Here is a 13,141-nt window from a genome sequence, read left to right on the forward strand (position 1 = left end):
CTTCCCACCTAGGCACGTCCCCTCTGCACTACCTGTTTGGGGGCTGTGGTGATTAGGGACAGGGCTCAGCCAAACAAGCAAAGCTGTCTCTGCCAGAGTGCTCTCCCCAGAATGACCCCAGCTCTTCCTTCACATATTGCTGAAGTGTGCCCACCTCTCACACCATTCCCTCTTAACCACCTGCAAAAATCTGCTGCTGGCATCACAGAGTATCCACAGAAGACAAGTGACGTTCTCCAAGGCCACCTTCTGCCTGCTCTAAGCAGATATCGGGCACCACCTTCAGGTCAATTTTTGAAAACCAAAGCAGCGTGGAGTGCGGTTTGTTTGGGGACGTCTTCTAGTGCCTATGAAGCCATGCTGCTTCCAATTGCACGTCTGTGGCCATGCATAGCAGGCAGTGCGACTGCCCACACCAGTGTTGGCCCAGAAGAGCAATGTAGCTGGTAGACAGCAAGGACACGGAGCCTGTCAGAGGGCGTTGCGGTGGCAGACAGAGCCAGCGTGGAGCGTGCTCCATCTGTGTTTCGCTGTGCTTTGTGCAGGACAGGATGGCAGTGCTTGGCTATACTTGGTTGATTTGGCTTGCACATCCCTGCTTGCCTGCCGCGGCTGTAAGCAGATTGGCTCTTCAGCCCCCAACCAGGTGCCTACTGCCTGTAGTAGTTCCGTTCTGCGGTGTCAGTTTCTTTGGGAAGGACCTGGTGGCAAGCGGCTGCGCAGAGCGGGGTGGCAGTGAACTTCCCAAAGAGGCTATGGTGCCACACTTGGTTTTGCCGGCTAGCTGTTAGCAGGCAGCACTGGGAGGCAGGCGCTGCTGCCTGCCACGAGGTCTGCAGAGCCTCGTCCCGCAAGCAGAGCATTCAGCGGGGGTCTGCTGGGGGTGTCCGAGCCCAGCTTCTGCCTCCCCTCCTGCTCGGAACCCTCCATGTTGCCCGCCCCCCCCTAGAATCCACCGTGCCCAGCACCCGGAACCAGCCACTCTGTGACATCAGCCACGGGGCCAAGGGTTCCCTGGGCAGCGGGACTGCTGCAGTCACTACGTCGGCTGCTGCACTGCTGGCCACCAGCTCTCGCTTCTTGCAGCTGCCACGTGCCGCTGGCAGCCATGAATTTTCTCCCCGTCCTGGTCCTGCTGGCCGTGTGCTGGCCGGCGTACGGCATGTGGGACAACTGTGGGTAAGTGGCCCGAGGCTCTGGGAGGGAGCTGGGGCAGCCCTTGTGGGCTTCACTGGCGGGTGCTCGCTTTTCCCCCTGGCCACACCAAAGCTTCCCAAACGCCATGTGGGAGCCTCAGTTCCTTGCCAGCAGCCAGGCCGCTGGCACAACTCGCCTACGGGGCTCAAGCACAAACAGGGGTAGATGGACGCATGCCCCACAGGGTTCCGCGGTCCTGCTGTCCATGCAGCGCCTGGTGGGGGGGAAGGGGGCTGACCTGCAGCCTCAACAGCAGCAAGCCACCGAGCAGGACATTCATCAGTTTCTGCTTACAGAGGGACCTGCGGGCACCGGCCCATGGATTCTTACTACGGCATGTCACGCGTCGTGGGTGGCACCGATGCTCAGCTAGGGGCCTGGCCCTGGATCGTCAGCATCCAGAAGCCCATCATAGGAGGCATAGCGCATGTCTGCGGAGGGTCGCTCATCAGCCCACAGTGGGTGCTGACAGCAGCCCACTGCTTCATCACGCCCGGGTAAGGAGGAGCAGGGAACAGCCCCACAGCACTAGCACGTGCCCGCTCCACAGCAGCACGTGCTAGCGCCATCTCGCTTCCTTGCAGCACGCCCAGTGCCTGGGCACTGCCAAGCCCAGCTGAGAGACTGCTCGCGAGAGGGCTGGGCTCACGCCACGGCTTCCTAGCAGCCTCCCGCCCGACACTCCTTGTGCCCAAGGCGTGCTAGGGCAGTCGCACCCTCCGTAGCGCTGCCTTCCTCTCTGCCCTGTGCAGCAGAAGACAGGCAACTGCTGGGCTGCTTGCAGCACGTGGCTGCGCTCCCTCTGACCCCTCTCTCCACCTGCCTTGCAGGCACATCACCATGTGGCACGTGGTGATCGGGGCCAGCCACTTGACTCAGCTGGGCCCTGAGACCCAAGTGCGCACTATTAAGCGGCTACTGGTTCACGAGCACTACAACAACATCACGCAGAGGAACGACATTGCCTTGCTGGAATTGGACCAGCCTGTCCTGTGCGGCTACTACGTGCAGCTTGCCTGTGTGCCCGACGCCTGGCTGAGAGTGTCGCAGCTGAGAAGCTGCTACGTCAGTGGCTGGGGTTCCACGACTGCAAGAGGTGAGTTCCCAAAAGGGAGTGGTGTCCTGAGCGCAGGCTGGGCACACTGGGGAGGCGGGGTGGGCTTCCTGACAGCAGAGGCGAAAGCCAGAGAAGGGCTGCGGGGTGCATGCCGATGGAGAGGTGGGCCTGGCCCATTACCCCAAGCAAGACAGAAGGGAGACAGCAGCGGCACAGTGCCTCTGGAGACGCAAAGCCCAGCCCTAGGGCAGGGCTTCAGCCAGACACCGGGGGGGTGGGCGGGAGGAGAGGAGAACTGGCAGCGAGCTGCTGGCTGTTAACTCCTTTCTGTGCTGACAGCTGGGGGACCAAGTTATGTCCTGCAGGAGGCCAAGGTCCGCCTCATCGATATCAAGCTCTGCAACAGCAGCCGCTGGTACGGAGGGGCCATCCACAGCCACAACTTGTGTGCTGGCTATCCGCAGGGCGGCATCGACACCTGCCAGGTAGGAGCGTGCTACAAGTCCACCCCCAACAGCACAGGCAGCGCTGTGGCAACCGCCCAAACCTGCCCCAGCGCGTGCTTTGCCTGGCAAGTCAGCCTGCCACTGCTGGGTCCCCTCCACTCTTGGGGTTCACCTCCCCTTGCCCAGATGCAGGTCCTTGCCCAGGGCCGCCCTTGTCCCAGAGGCCTGGCTCTCTGCCCACAAAGCCCATCTAGTGCTCTGGGCAGCCCACAGCTCCAGAGCCCAGTCCTGCAACATCCCCCTTCCACACATCCAGGATCACTGTGCAAAGAGGACAGAGAGAGAGCCCTGCCTGACTGGCCCACCACCCCCTGCCAGACAAGCTTCTGTAGGCTCCAGCACCTGAGCAGAGCCTTTGTGTGCAGTCAGGACAGCTCTGGCAGCTGCTGCGGGAGAGAAGGAGCCAGCCAGAGTGCTGACCGGGGCCACCCAACACCACCTTAACCCTCTCTCCTCCGCTGCAGGGTGACAGCGGTGGTCCTCTGGTCTGCAAAGATAACACCAACGGCTACTTCTGGCTTGTTGGAGTGACCAGCTGGGGGAGAGGCTGTGCCAGACCAAACCAGCCTGGAGTCTACACCTCCACGCAGCACTTCTACGACTGGATCCTGCTACAGATGGGACTGCGCTCAGCAAGAAGAGATAGTCCAACAGCACAGCCATGGAGTCATTTTCTCTCCACCTCAAGCCCCTCTCAGAGGCCAAGGCCAACACCAGCACCAACACAGTCGGGCAGCATTAGCTCCTGTCCATTTCCACGCCAGAAGCTGGTGGAATTCTTTACTCTTCTGAAGGAGCTCCTGCAGTTCCTCAGGGGAAAAAAGGCTTGAGGAGCAGGATCAACAGGAACCAGCGCAGGCTGCACTGGACCATGATCATTTCCTTCTGGGGCAATGCCTGCTGCTCCAAAGGCAGCCTCAGCATCAAAGGCCTGCTCTGTGCTGCCCGCTCTCCTCCCTGTGGAGGATGAAGCATTAAAGGAGTGGGGACATGTGAGCAATCCAGCATTTCTCTAGAAGGCCATGAAGCCTTAGCCTAAGGCCGCAGAGCCTTAGCATAAGGCCGCAAGAGCATCCAGAGGACAAACTGCGGTTGGAATGAGGAAGTAAGAATGCAGAGACAAACAACTCCCAGATGCTGAAGAGGAACTTGCCGCCTGCAAGAAGGCCACGAGCACTGCGCGTGAGCTAGTGACGCACACCAATCATAATCGAGTTACTATGTGAGTTAAATTGATTATCACCAATGGGGAATCGCCGCGTATGTAGTGGGGAATATAAAAGTGAGCTATCTGAGGCTAATAAATGGCTTGTACGTGATCACATTGATCATCGTGTCGAGTCCGGTTCTTCCTCCGCAACACTTCCCAGTGCACACAAATGCTGAAGCTGACTTAGTTCTTGGAATAAAGTTGCCAGGTTTCACAGTTAACCGTGCCTGAGTCCAATTCACTCTCGTGCGCAAGGCAAGGATTTCCACGCCCGGCAAAATGGGGCTGCAGGCAGTCAAGGAGGGCACAAAGGGCAAGAGTCGCTCAGCAGGGCTGACACCATGGCTGGTCAGACAGGAGCGTGCTCAGAGCCACCATGGCATGAAGAAGACTGGCACATTGAGGCTAGCAAGAGGATGCAAAATAATGATGCGACATGCAGACAACTCTGGGGATGATGATTAGGACCTGGTTGAAGCCTTTGCTAAATGGAAAGATGAAAGAAAGCTGGCAGGAGTTACAGTGCCATGAGGAAGAGCCAGATGTCACCAGAAGTTAAGGGGGAATGGTGTGAGAGGTGGCCAGACTTCAGCAATATCTGAAGGAAGAGCCGGGGTCATTCTGGGGAGAGGACTCTGGCAGGGACAGCTGTAGCCAGGAAACCACTGCAGTAATGCCACGCAAGGCCAAGATGACCTAGCTAACAGCCCCTGAAAGACCCAATCTGTTCCCAGATGTGACAGACCTGGGAGCAAGGGGGACTAGTAGGCGGGGCTAGGTCCCTTGATTGGGAGGAGACAAGGGCAGAGAAAGTGAGGAGCCAAGGAAGTCGAGGGGGATGAATAAGTGTGGAAAATGGAGAGAAGGGGGGCTCAAGAAGCTCGTCCTTGAGCATAAGCAAAGTGCCGGTTGCTTAGCTTGTTTGGCTGAACCCTGTCCCTACTCCCCACAGCCTGTCCGACCTTCTTCTTGAGAGCCATTCCACATCCTTTTCTGTGTGGCCCCGCTCTGTACCTGCTAGAGGGGTGGGTCTAGCGGCCTGGCTGCTGGCGATGGCAGAAGGGAACACAGGTCATAGGGACCCCGCAGTTGGAAAGACCGAGTGTCTCGGGCCAGCTCCTGGTGGGAGCGCTGTGTGCGTGCGCAGTGCACTAGCGAACCTGAAGCTGGCCTAGCTCTCGAGCAAGAGGACAGAGACCTTTTCAGTCCCGTGGGTGGCATGTGGCTGCAACCTACCTGACTGATCAGCCCCAGCATTCACAGACCTTACAAGAGCACCAGGCCTGCCAACCACCGGCCACATCTCCACCTGCTGGAGTCAGGAAGGACTTGGAGGTGCTTGACCACGCATACCCCGAGCTGCTTCCCACCTAGGCACGTCCCCTCTGCACTACCTGTTTGGGGGCTGTGGTGATTAGGGACAGGGCTCAGCCAAACAAGCAAAGCTGTCTCTGCCAGAGTGCTCTCCCCAGAATGACCCCAGCTCTTCCTTCACATATTGCTGAAGTGTGCCCACCTCTCACACCATTCCCTCTTAACCACCTGCAAAAATCTGCTGCTGGCATCACAGAGTATCCACAGAAGACAAGTGACGTTCTCCAAGGCCACCTTCTGCCTGCTCTAAGCAGATATCGGGCACCACCTTCAGGTCAATTTTTGAAAACCAAAGCAGCGTGGAGTGCGGTTTGTTTGGGGACGTCTTCTAGTGCCTATGAAGCCATGCTGCTTCCAATTGCACGTCTGTGGCCATGCATAGCAGGCAGTGCGACTGCCCGCACCAGTGTTGGCCCAGAAGAGCAATGTAGCTGGTAGACAGCAAGGACACGGAGCCTGTCAGAGGGCGTTGCGGTGGCAGACAGAGCCAGCGTGGAGCGTGCTCCATCTGTGTTTCGCTGTGCTTTGTGCAGGACAGGATGGCAGTGCTTGGCTATACTTGGTTGATTTGGCTTGCACATCCCTGCTTGCCTGCCGCGGCTGTAAGCAGATTGGCTCTTCAGCCCCCAACCAGGTGCCTACTGCCTGTAGTAGTTCCGTTCTGCGGTGTCAGTTTCTTTGGGAAGGACCTGGTGGCAAGCGGCTGCGCAGAGCGGGGTGGCAGTGAACTTCCCAAAGAGGCTATGGTGCCACACTTGGTTTTGCCGGCTAGCTGTTAGCAGGCAGCACTGGGAGGCAGGCGCTGCTGCCTGCCACGAGGTCTGCAGAGCCTCGTCCCGCAAGCAGAGCATTCAGCGGGGGTCTGCTGGGGGTGTCCGAGCCCAGCTTCTGCCTCCCCTCCTGCTCGGAACCCTCCATGTTGCCCGCCCCCCCCTAGAATCCACCGTGCCCAGCACCCGGAACCAGCCACTCTGTGACATCAGCCACGGGGCCAAGGGTTCCCTGGGCAGCGGGACTGCTGCAGGCACTACGTCGGCTGCTGCACTGCTGGCCACCAGCTCTCGCTTCTTGCAGCTGCCACGTGCCGCTGGCAGCCATGAATTTTCTCCCCGTCCTGGTCCTGCTGGCCGTGTGCTGGCCGGCGTACGGCATGTGGGACAACTGTGGGTAAGTGGCCCGAGGCTCTGGGAGGGAGCTGGGGCAGCCCTTGTGGGCTTCACTGGCGGGTGCTCGCTTTTCCCCCTGGCCACACCAAAGCTTCCCAAACGCCATGTGGGAGCCTCAGTTCCTTGCCAGCAGCCAGGCCGCTGGCACAACTCGCCTACGGGGCTCAAGCACAAACAGGGGTAGATGGACGCATGCCCCACAGGGTTCCGCGGTCCTGCTGTCCATGCAGCGCCTGGTGGGGGGGAAGGGGGCTGACCTGCAGCCTCAACAGCAGCAAGCCACCGAGCAGGACATTCATCAGTTTCTGCTTACAGAGGGACCTGCGGGCACCGGCCCATGGATTCTTACTACGGCATGTCACGCGTCGTGGGTGGCACCGATGCTCAGCTAGGGGCCTGGCCCTGGATCGTCAGCATCCAGAAGCCCATCATAGGAGGCATAGCGCATGTCTGTGGAGGGTCGCTCATCAGCCCACAGTGGGTGCTGACAGCAGCCCACTGCTTCATCACGCCCGGGTAAGGAGGAGCAGGGAACAGCCCCACAGCACTAGCACGTGCCCGCTCCACAGCAGCACGTGCTAGCGCCATCTCGCTTCCTTGCAGCACGCCCAGTGCCTGGGCACTGCCAAGCCCAGCTGAGAGACTGCTCGCGAGAGGGCTGGGCTCACGCCACGGCTTCCTAGCAGCCTCCCGCCCGACACTCCTTGTGCCCAAGGCGTGCTAGGGCAGTCGCACCCTCCGTAGCGCTGCCTTCCTCTCTGCCCTGTGCAGCAGAAGGCAGGCAACTGCTGGGCTGCTTGCAGCACGTGGCTGCGCTCCCTCTGACCCCTCTCTCCACCTGCCTTGCAGGCACATCACCATGTGGCACGTGGTGATCGGGGCCAGCCACTTGACTCAGCTGGGCCCTGAGACCCAAGTGCGCACTATTAAGCGGCTACTGGTTCACGAGCACTACAACAACATCACGCAGAGGAACGACATTGCCTTGCTGGAATTGGACCAGCCTGTCCTGTGCGGCTACTACGTGCAGCTTGCCTGTGTGCCCGACGCCTGGCTGAGAGTGTCGCAGCTGAGAAGCTGCTACGTCAGTGGCTGGGGTTCCACGACTGCAAGAGGTGAGTTCCCAAAAGGGAGTGGTGTCCTGAGCGCAGGCTGGGCACACTGGGGAGGCGGGGTGGGCTTCCTGACAGCAGAGGCGAAAGCCAGAGTCGGGCTGCGGGGTGCATGCCGATGGAGAGGTGGGCCTGGCCCATTACCCCAAGCAAGACAGAAGGGAGACAGCAGCGGCACAGTGCCTCTGGAGACGCAAAGCCCAGCCCTAGGGCAGGGCTTCAGCCAGACACCGGGGGGGTGGGGGGGAGGAGAGGAGAACTGGCAGCGAGCTGCTGGCTGTTAACTCCTTTCTGTGCTGACAGCTGGGGGACCAAGTTATGTCCTGCAGGAGGCCAAGGTCCGCCTCATCGATATCAAGCTCTGCAACAGCAGCCGCTGGTACGGAGGGGCCATCCACAGCCACAACTTGTGTGCTGGCTATCCGCAGGGCGGCATCGACACCTGCCAGGTAGGAGCGTGCTACAAGTCCACCCCCAACAGCACAGGCAGCGCTGTGGCAACCGCCCAAACCTGCCCCAGCGCGTGCTTTGCCTGGCAAGTCAGCCTGCCACTGCTGGGTCCCCTCCACTCTTGGGGTTCACCTCCCCTTGCCCAGATGCAGGTCCTTGCCCAGGGCCGCCCTTGTCCCAGAGGCCTGGCTCTCTGCCCACAAAGCCCATCTAGTGCTCTGGGCAGCCCACAGCTCCAGAGCCCAGTCCTGCAACATCCCCCTTCCACACATCCAGGATCACTGTGCAAAGAGGACAGAGAGAGAGCCCTGCCTGACTGGCCCACCACCCCCTGCCAGACAAGCTTCTGTAGGCTCCAGCACCTGAGCAGAGCCTTTGTGTGCAGTCAGGACAGCTCTGGCAGCTGCTGCGGGAGAGAAGGAGCCAGCCAGAGTGCTGACCGGGGCCACCCAACACCACCTTAACCCTCTCTCCTCCGCTGCAGGGTGACAGCGGTGGTCCTCTGGTCTGCAAAGATAACACCAACGACTACTTCTGGCTTGTTGGAGTGACCAGCTGGGGGAGAGGCTGTGCCAGACCAAACCAGCCTGGAGTCTACACCTCCACGCAGCACTTCTACGATTGGATCCTGCTACAGATGGGACTGCGCTCAGCAAGAAGAGATAGTCCAACAGCACAGCCATGGAGTCATTTTCTCTCCACCTCAAGCCCCTCTCAGAGGCCAAGGCCAACACCAGCACCAACACAGTCGGGCAGCATTAGCTCCTGTCCATTTCCACGCCAGAAGCTGGTGGAATTCTTTACTCTTCTGAAGGAGCTCCTGCAGTTCCTCAGGGGAAAAAAGGCTTGAGGAGCAGGATCAACAGGAACCAGCGCAGGCTGCACTGGACCATGATCATTTCCTTCTGGGGCAATGCCTGCTGCTCCAAAGGCAGCCTCAGCATCAAAGGCCTGCTCTGTGCTGCCCGCTCTCCTCCCTGTGGAGGATGAAGCATTAAAGGACTGGGGACATGTGAGCAATCCAGCATTTCTCTAGAAGGCCATGAAGCCTTAGCCTAAGGCCGCAGAGCCTTAGCATAAGGCCGCAAGAGCATCCAGAGGACAAACTGCGGTTGGAATGAGGAAGTAAGAATGCAGAGACAAACAACTCCCAGATGCTGAAGAGGAACTTGCCGCCTGCAAGAAGGCCACGAGCACTGCGCGTGAGCTAGTGACGCACACCAATCATAATCGAGTTACTATGTGAGTTAAATTGATTATCACCAATGGGGAATCGCCGCGTATGTAGTGGGGAATATAAAAGTGAGCTATCTGAGGCTAATAAACGGCTTGTACGTGATCACATTGATCATCGTGTCGAGTCCGGTTCTTCCTCCGCAACACTTCCCAGTGCACACAAATGCTGAAGCTGACTTAGTTCTTGGAATAAAGTTGCCAGGTTTCACAGTTAACCGTGCCTGAGTCCAATTCACTCTCGTGCGCAAGGCAAGGATTTCCACGCCCGGCAAAATGGGGCTGCAGGCAGTCAAGGAGGGCACAAAGGGCAAGAGTCGCTCAGCAGGGCTGACACCATGGCTGGTCAGACAGGAGCGTGCTCAGAGCCACCATGGCATGAAGAAGACTGGCACATTGAGGCTAGCAAGAGGATGCAAAATAATGATGCGACATGCAGACAACTCTGGGGATGATGATTAGGACCTGGTTGAAGCCTTTGCTAAATGGAAAGATGAAAGAAAGCTGGCAGGAGTTACAGTGCCATGAGGAAGAGCCAGATGTCACCAGAAGTTAAGGGGGAATGGTGTGAGAGGTGGCCAGACTTCAGCAATATCTGAAGGAAGAGCCGGGGTCATTCTGGGGAGAGGACTCTGGCAGGGACAGCTGTAGCCAGGAAACCACTGCAGTAATGCCACGCAAGGCCAAGATGACCTAGCTAACAGCCCCTGAAAGACCCAATCTGTTCCCAGATGTGACAGACCTGGGAGCAAGGGGGACTAGTAGGCGGGGCTAGGTCCCTTGATTGGGAGGAGACAAGGGCAGAGAAAGTGAGGAGCCAAGGAAGTCGAGGGGGATGAATAAGTGTGGAAAATGGAGAGAAGGGGGGCTCAAGAAGCTCGTCCTTGAGCATAAGCAAAGTGCCGGTTGCTTAGCTTGTTTGGCTGAACCCTGTCCCTACTCCCCACAGCCTGTCCGACCTTCTTCTTGAGAGCCATTCCACATCCTTTTCTGTGTGGCCCCGCTCTGTACCTGCTAGAGGGGTGGGTCTAGCGGCCTGGCTGCTGGCGATGGCAGAAGGGAACACAGGTCATAGGGACCCCGCAGTTGGAAAGACCGAGTGTCTCAGGCCAGCTCCTGGTGGGAGCGCTGTGTGCGTGCGCAGTGCACTAGCGAACCTGAAGCTGGCCTAGCTCTCGAGCAAGAGGACAGAGACCTTTTCAGTCCCGTGGGTGGCATGTGGCTGCAACCTACCTGACTGATCAGCCCCAGCATTCACAGACCTTACAAGAGCACCAGGCCTGCCAACCACCGGCCACATCTCCACCTGCTGGAGTCAGGAAGGACTTGGAGGTGCTTGACCACGCATACCCCGAGCTGCTTCCCACCTAGGCACATCCCCTCTGCACTACCTGTTTGGGGGCTGTGGTGATTAGGGACAGGGCTCAGCCAAACAAGCAAAGCTGTCTCTGCCAGAGTGCTCTCCCCAGAATGACCCCAGCTCTTCCTTCACATATTGCTGAAGTGTGCCCACCTCTCACACCATTCCCTCTTAACCACCTGCAAAAATCTGCTGCTGGCATCACAGAGTATCCACAGAAGACAAGTGACGTTCTCCAAGGCCACCTTCTGCCTGCTCTAAGCAGATATCGGGCACCACCTTCAGGTCAATTTTTGAAAACCAAAGCAGCGTGGAGTGCGGTTTGTTTGGGGACGTCTTCTAGAGCCTATGAAGCCATGCTGCTTCCAATTGCACGTCTGTGGCCACGCATAGCAGGCAGTGCGACTGCCCGCACCAGTGTTGGCCCAGAAGAGCAATGTAGCTGGTAGACAGCAAGGACACGGAGCCTGTCAGAGGGCGTTGCGGTGGCAGACAGAGCCAGCGTGGAGCGTGCTCCATCTGTGTTTCGCTGTGCTTTGTGCAGGACAGGATGGCAGTGCTTGGCTATACTTGGTTGATTTGGCTTGCACATCCCTGCTTGCCTGCCGCGGCTGTAAGCAGATTGGCTCTTCAGCCCCCAACCAGGTGCCTACTGCCTGTAGTAGTTCCGTTCTGCGGTGTCAGTTTCTTTGGGAAGGACCTGGTGGCAAGCGGCTGCGCAGAGCGGGGTGGCAGTGAACTTCCCAAAGAGGCTATGGTGCCACACTTGGTTTTGCCGGCTAGCTGTTAGCAGGCAGCACTGGGAGGCAGGCGCTGCTGCCTGCCACGAGGTCTGCAGAGCCTCGCCCCGCAAGCAGAGCATTCAGCGGGGGTCTGCTGGGGGTGTCCGAGCCCAGCTTCTGCCTCCCCTCCTGCTCGGAACCCTCCATGTTGCCCGCCCCCCCCTAGAATCCACCGTGCCCAGCACCCGGAACCAGCCACTCTGTGACATCAGCCACGGGGCCAAGGGTTCCCTGGGCAGCGGGACTGCTGCAGTCACTACGTCGGCTGCTGCACTGCTGGCCACCAGCTCTCGCTTCTTGCAGCTGCCACGTGCTGCTGGCAGCCATGAATTTTCTCCCCGTCCTGGTCCTGCTGGCCGTGTGCTGGCCGGCGTACGGCATGTGGGACAACTGTGGGTAAGTGGCCCGAGGCTCTGGGAGGGAGCTGGGGCAGCCCTTGTGGGCTTCACTGGCGGGTGCTCGCTTTTCCCCCTGGCCACACCAAAGCTTCCCAAACGCCATGTGGGAGCCTCAGTTCCTTGCCAGCAGCCAGGCCGCTGGCACAACTCGCCTACGGGGCTCAAGCACAAACAGGGGTAGATGGACGCATGCCCCACAGGGTTCCGCGGTCCTGCTGTCCATGCAGCGCCTGGTGGGGGGGAAGGGGGCTGACCTGCAGCCTGAACAGCAGCAAGCCGCCGAGCAGGACATTCATCAGTTTCTGCTTACAGAGGGACCTGCGGGCACCGGCCCATGGATTCTTACTACGGCATGTCACGCGTCGTGGGTGGCACCGATGCCCAGCTAGGGGCCTGGCCCTGGATCGTCAGCATCCAGAAGCCCATCATAGGAGGCATAGCGCATGTCTGCGGAGGGTCGCTCATCAGCCCACAGTGGGTGCTGACAGCAGCCCACTGCTTCATCACGCCCGGGTAAGGAGGACCAGGGAACAGCCCCACAGCACTAGCACGTGCCCGCTTCACAGCAGCACGTGCTAGCGCCATCCCGCTTCCTTGCAGCACGCCCAGTGCCTGGGCACTGCCAAGCCCAGCTGAGAGACTGCTCGCGAGAGGGCTGGGCTCACGCCACGGCTTCCTAGCAGCCTCCCGCCCGACACTCCTTGTGCCCAAGGCGTGCTAGGGCAGTCGCACCCTCCGTAGCGCTGCCTTCCTCTCTGCCCTGTGCAGCAGAAGACAGGCAACTGCTGGGCTGCTTGCAGCACGTGGCTGCGCTCCCTCTGACCCCTCTCTCCACCTGCCTTGCAGGCACATCACCATGTGGCACGTGGTGATCGGGGCCAGCCACTTGACTCAGCTGGGCCCTGAGACCCAAGTGCGCACTATTAAGCGGCTACTGGTTCACGAGCACTACAACAACATCACGCAGAGGAACGACATTGCCTTGCTGGAATTGGACCAGCCTGTCCTGTGCGGCTACTACGTGCAGCTTGCCTGTGTGCCCGACGCCTGGCTGAGAGTGTCGCAGCTGAGAAGCTGCTACGTCAGTGGCTGGGGTTCCACGACTGCAAGAGGTGAGTTCCCAAAAGGGAGTGGTGTCCTGAGCGCAGGCTGGGCACACTGGGGAGGCGGGGTGGGCTTCCTGACAGCAGAGGCGAAAGCCAGAGAAGGGCTGCGGGGTGCATGCCGATGGAGAGGTGGGCCTGGCCCATTACCCCAAGCAAGACAGAAGGGAGACAGCAGCGGCACAGTGCCTCT

This window comes from Opisthocomus hoazin, chromosome 29 (genome assembly GCF_030867145.1).
Source record: "Opisthocomus hoazin isolate bOpiHoa1 chromosome 29, bOpiHoa1.hap1, whole genome shotgun sequence".
NCBI classification, from domain to species: Eukaryota; Metazoa; Chordata; class Aves; order Opisthocomiformes; family Opisthocomidae; genus Opisthocomus; species Opisthocomus hoazin.